Below are 6000 nucleotides of genomic sequence, written 5' to 3' on the forward strand. Positions count from 1 at the left end.
AATTTAGCGGGTAAAATGGACCAAAAACGTAATTTTAATCCGATTTTGTAGCTTCTCTGTAGGTCGAAATAATAGTCCGATCGCCTTGAAATTTTAAATAAGGTAAGAGTATATGACAAAGAAGAAGCACGCAATTTGAGATGGCGATCAGATAATATTTAGAGGGTTAAATGGACCACAACTTTTGAGTGAAAATTGTGAAAATTTTAAATATACAGCTTATATCTTTTTTCCTGGAAGAGATATTCCGGGCAAGTAAGCCATACTTGGAAGAGGAACGCTTGACCTTTCTATTGGTTTCAATTGTGTTGGTGTACATGATAAGATAACAGAGTTACAGCCTAATATACCCAGTTATTTGTTTGTAGTGTTATCATAAACACGCTAGAGTTCGCAATTATAGCTCAATAATCACGAAATTTTGTACGAGGTAAAAGTTTAGGTAGAAGAAGATGCTTACAATTTTGGATGATGATCTGATATTATTTAGCGGGTAAAATGGACCATTACTTTTGTATAAAAAATACAAAAAAAAAATATTTATGGTATATATTTTATTTCCTGGACGGCATATGACGGCAAAGTTGACTACATATGGAAATAGAACTACTGATCTTCCCCCTGATGCAAATTGCAATCACTTGTCTGCTAGATAACGGGCCTAATGTTTAATATATAATGTGTTTTGTTTAGAGAACCGCATATTCCTCCCATGCTACAAATTGTCCCTATCATGACAGAAGTCCAGTTTTTGCATTATTGCAAATTTCGTGAAGCCATAATTGTTTATACCTATATTGCAGCATGGGGTCGCTTCGCCACATTTTTGTCAACATGTTCTCGATGTCGCTACCGTAAAAGTTGTTTTGAAGTTCTACTTTTGGTGTAGGCACAGTGGATGTACCGTAGATGTACACTTACAACCAATTCCTGGGATAAATCGGATACAGCTTCCATACCGCTAAACTTTTTACAACTCTAATCTGCGATATTTTCAAAAACATTTTTCGCAATTTTTAATTTTTGCAGTAGCCGTTGCCGCTGTTTTAGTGGAAGGATTTTCACTTCATGATTGATTTATATGATCCGGAACTAAAATATCGCGGGGTACCAGCACACTCAAAAGAATATTGTAAATACTCTACCCACAAAATAGATATTTTAGAAAATATATTGCACTAAATGTTGGCTTTAGCAATAAATTACTGCAATCCGGTGTGGACTACATAGTCAATATACATATCAAATTATGGATAATCGCGAGTACTTTAATCCTATTATTCGTTTTTTGAAATACCCGACGTGTTTTATTCATTTACGCGGTCATAACTTCAACGCAAATTAAATTTTGTTGTCAAATGTTTGAGTTTTGTTCAAAAACACTTAATTTGATCTGGCAATAGTCATAGTTACTGGTAAATTACAATAGTTCGCCTATTATAATAGTACAAACCCTGGCTTCATGGAAACTAAATTTTTGTCTTTCACTCATATATAAGATTATATCACAATGATATCACCCTGAAAAGCATGGCACAAGTGTACAATTTTTGGACGATAGATCTTCAATAATTTCACAATTGTCCTTTTGAAAATTTTTATATAGCATTTGTAGTGTTCAATAAATTGGAGGAGTGTCATTGTAACTGGGAATATTTGTACTCCAAAAAGGAACCTGACAAGCCGTTCGTACTTGGCCATAAACTGTAGGTCCCATATCATAGAACCAATATGAATCGGGGTGCACTCATTGATATGAGAGAAGAGAATTTGTTCCATAAAGGAATTTTGATTTGTCGAAACCTAATTCCCAGGGGTAGTGGTGTAGGGTATTACATGGTCGCCCACGTCCGACTATAGCCTATTCATACTTGTTTTTGAATAAATTTGTTTTGTTCTTTTTTCGAGTTGATGCTTGAAAGTAACATGAAATTTAATTTTAGACGAAAGGTGTTAAGAGAAGAAATAATCTACACATATAGATCCGAGACAAGTCCTCAAACTGCACTTTTCGCAAATTTTGTGTGGAAGGTACCGTAAGAACGAGACTGAATGAAATAATACGATGCGCAAAGTTTGGACCAATTAGAAATGCCCTACGGATTGCGGATTTGCCATTTTAGTTGGTGCCATAAGCATGGACTTGCCCCGAAAGCACAATCTGCTGAAAAAATTAAAAACGATCCGAGAGGAGCTGTTAAACTTCACATTTTCCGAATTTTGTGTAGGAGGTGCCCGAACAAGTGGGCCGATAAATTTTGAACCTTTTTGGAGAATGAACCCGAAGAAGGGGACCGATATGGCGCATCTTCGAACTTAAACTAAGTTCGGGCAAAATATTAAAAGTGCAAAATTTGGTTCGAATCGCTTGATCCGAATCTGGCACCAGCCTGTCAGACACGGACATGCCTAAATCGACTCCAAATGGTCTGAAACGAATCCAAACATACTTGGAGTATAAAACCATTCTTTCGATGAGGCACATTTTGGTAGTATCAAAGTGAATATATCCTCGGTAACCCAAAGGCTGAGAGTATAATAACTCGTTTGCCTACGATGAGCTTTCGCCATCGGTTTTTTCAAAACCCAGTTTTCGGTTTTAAAAATGTTTTCGAAACTGGTTAACAGGTCTTGTTAAATAGGTACAAAATTATTCATAATTGATAAATACTTGATTAAAAATGCGCGGCAATTGGTAAATTAGGTATTACGGCTTCGTTATTATATAATTATCCCATAATATCCTTGTTATTTGAAATTCAACCTCGAAGTAGGGACAGCAAAATTAAAACAGAAATTGTGATCGAAGAATAGTCACGGTGCTCTTGAATCAAGTTTAAATGGAAGGTGCTTACACCTGGGAAGTTTTTGCGGATTCTGAAACTACAATGTTCATAGATGAGAAAAATCAAAAAACTAAAAAAATCGCCGGAGCGCTTTTTAAATAATTCGCGATTCAAGTTGACATTTTTAGGGGTTGTTTAGGTTTTTGCGATTTTACTTTAACTGTTTTTGTTTTATTCAATACTAATTTTGAAAATTATGAGAAATTCAGTTTAAGTATAAAGTAATTATATTGGTATGAATCAACCACTATAATTTTGCCATTTATTAACCGATTTGAACAAATAATAGCTTATTCGGAAGATATCACCCCTTTAATAGGAAAAGGGATCAATAGAAATCAGTAGTGAAAAAAGAAGATATGCCTGTTTAAATTTGAAAATGTAAGAAACCCAGATTTTCACTACTTTTACCGTTATAAAATAATAAAACGAAGTGACCCAACCGAACCAAAAGTATTTTCGTTGTCCAGGGACGCCAACACGATAGAATTTTGTAACAGAATGCTTTAATATTTTTCTGGTCAACTTTTGTAGCACAATGTCATTTATCGATATTTGCCTACAAATGTGCACCTTATCAAGGCCAAAACTGCCTGAAGGAGCATTCCAATAATTTCGCGATGTACTAGAGAGTTCTTAATTATTGTGTTGGCTACAATTTTGGCCTTTGTGTTGGGTCGCAAATCTCAATGGTTTGGCTGTTATATGCCAAAATATCCAAAAAACGCCAATAAAAAACTTAAAGTTGTAACGATCAAAAGTCGTGGCCTCGTTTTTGACTACAAGAAGTGTCTTATTTATTTCTTGTTTACATTGAAATAAATAAATCTACTTATGTTCATAATTTAAATTAACGGACAAACTGATCACCTATTGGCAAATGAGAGAAACTAAACTGCGATACTCTGGCGGTCAATAGTTAAACTAAACAACATCATCAGCTGTGTGAATAAAACGAAACAATGTCTGCATACGATCAGCTGGGCTAGCTGTGTTGGTGTGTTGTCCAGCCACCACCAACGGGTATAAAAGGAGGTTGCGAACAGACAATCGGGGCAGTCGTCTGTTGATGGCTGGTGTGCTAAGTGGGGTTTATAACGTTCCCTTGGCAAATTGTAGATGTAGTTTATTAGTAGTTCTGTGGAGTTGAGTGGGGTTTATAACGTTGCCCTCGGCTAAACAGAAAATAGTAGTGTTGTTGTTTAGAGTCAAGTGGGGTTTACAACGTGCCCTTGGCTTTAGGCATATTGGGTAGTGTTGTTGTTTAGAGTCAAGTGGGGTTTATAACGTGCCCTTGGCTTTAGGCATATTGTGTAGTGTTGTTGTTTAGAGTCAAGTGGGGTTTATAACGTGCCCTTGGCTTTAGGCATATTGTGTAGTGTTGTTGTTTAGAGTCAAGTGGGGTTTATAACGTGCCCTTGGCTTTAGACATATTATTTGTGGAGTGTTTGGAGTCAAGTGGGGGATTACCGTGCCCTTGGCCCCAGACATATTTGTGAACGTGTGAGTGTGTGTTTAGAGTCAGGAGGGGGATTGCCGTGCCCCTGGCTTTAGACATCTGTGTGTGTGTGTTCGAAGTCAAGTGGGGGATTGCCGTGCCCTTGGCTTCAGACATATTTGTGGAACGTGTGTCTGCGTTTAGAGTCAGGTGGGGGATTGCCGTGCCCCTGGCTTTAGACCTATTTGTGTAGCGTGTGTGTTTGCAGTCAAGTGGGGGATTGCCATGCCCTTGGCTTCCGACGTATATACAACTGTAGTTCCGTGTCAACGTTCTTTGGCTTCTGCTGTGCCAAAAAGGTTACCAACAATTCTACCGTCAGTATTCATCGGGACGCTGCCGTGCCAATGCCGCTGCCAACTATTCTGCCGTTAACATTGATCGGACCGCTACCGTGCCAAAGCCGCTGCCAACTATTCATCATCATAATAATGCTCAATACAGTGTTGTGTAAAGTGTATTTTTTAATAATAAATAAAGGATTGTTTATAACGTTTTAAAGAAAAATAAACTGTGTGCCTTCCCTCTCTATAATGCCCTATAACAAATAAATTCTTGTGACGACCCTGGCCCCGCTGAACCTACCCCAGCTTCAAAGTAAATAATACGTCGTCACAATGGCGCCCGAGCAGGGACATTAAAAGAGAGAAAGGTGAAAAATTTAAAAAAAAAATTAAAAATAAATATCTCCTAAGCAATCGAAAAAAAAATACTGTGACAAATCCTCCTTTCAAAAATATCAGAAACATAAACCAGTATTAGTGATTGTTAAAACCTATTGTCACAACAACCGGAAAAAAAATTAAAGACATTAAGAACCGTATTTGTGTAAAACAAAAAAAAAAACAAAAAAACGAAATATGTTGCGAGTGTTCTGGCGTATCTTCGCATACCTTACGGAATTGCAACCGGATCCCACGGGAAAATTGGACGATTTGCGTAAGCGATGGGCAAGATTATTAAACTTTGATCATGATGAAGAAATAGTAACAAAATTGGAGAAGTTGCAAACTAAACCAACGAAGCTAACGGTAGCACAAAACAATTCAAGAGTGATCTCACCGGTAAAAAAAGAAAGAATCGATTATTCAGTGTCTACTGCGATGAGTGCCAACAAACGATATTGTGAACCAACCCCAAACCAAGCGCAGACTCCAAGAAACGGATGTGGGGATGCGATTCAGTATTCACAACAAATTCTGGATTTAATACATAGATGGAACATTAAATTCGACTGGGGTAAGGATCCTATCGAGTTTGTGGAACGTCTGGAAGAACTTGCACGCATGTACATCGTGGATTTAAATCAACTAATAAAGTTTATGCCAGAACTACTACAAGGGCAGGCATTGATCTGGTTAAGGAATAATAATAATCATTGGATCTCATGGCAGACATTTAAAATCGATTTTCTAAATTTCTTCCTGCCACCGAGGTATCTTGAGAAACAGGATGATGAAATTAGAAGGAGGATTCAGAGGCCTAAAGAATCATTCAAAGAATATGTCTTAGAGATTCAGAATTTAATGCGTCATGCTGCAATGACAACTGACCAAAAATTAGAACGAATTTATCAGAACTCCCAACCAGATTACCAGTGGTATATACGGCGCAAAGATTTTACCTCATTGGCCGAACTGCACCAGCTGGCAGATG

The sequence above is a fragment of the Musca autumnalis genome, unplaced genomic scaffold (assembly GCF_047663935.1).
Source record: "Musca autumnalis isolate F117 unplaced genomic scaffold, ASM4766393v1 scaffold_1, whole genome shotgun sequence".
NCBI lineage: Eukaryota > Metazoa > Arthropoda > Insecta > Diptera > Muscidae > Musca > Musca autumnalis.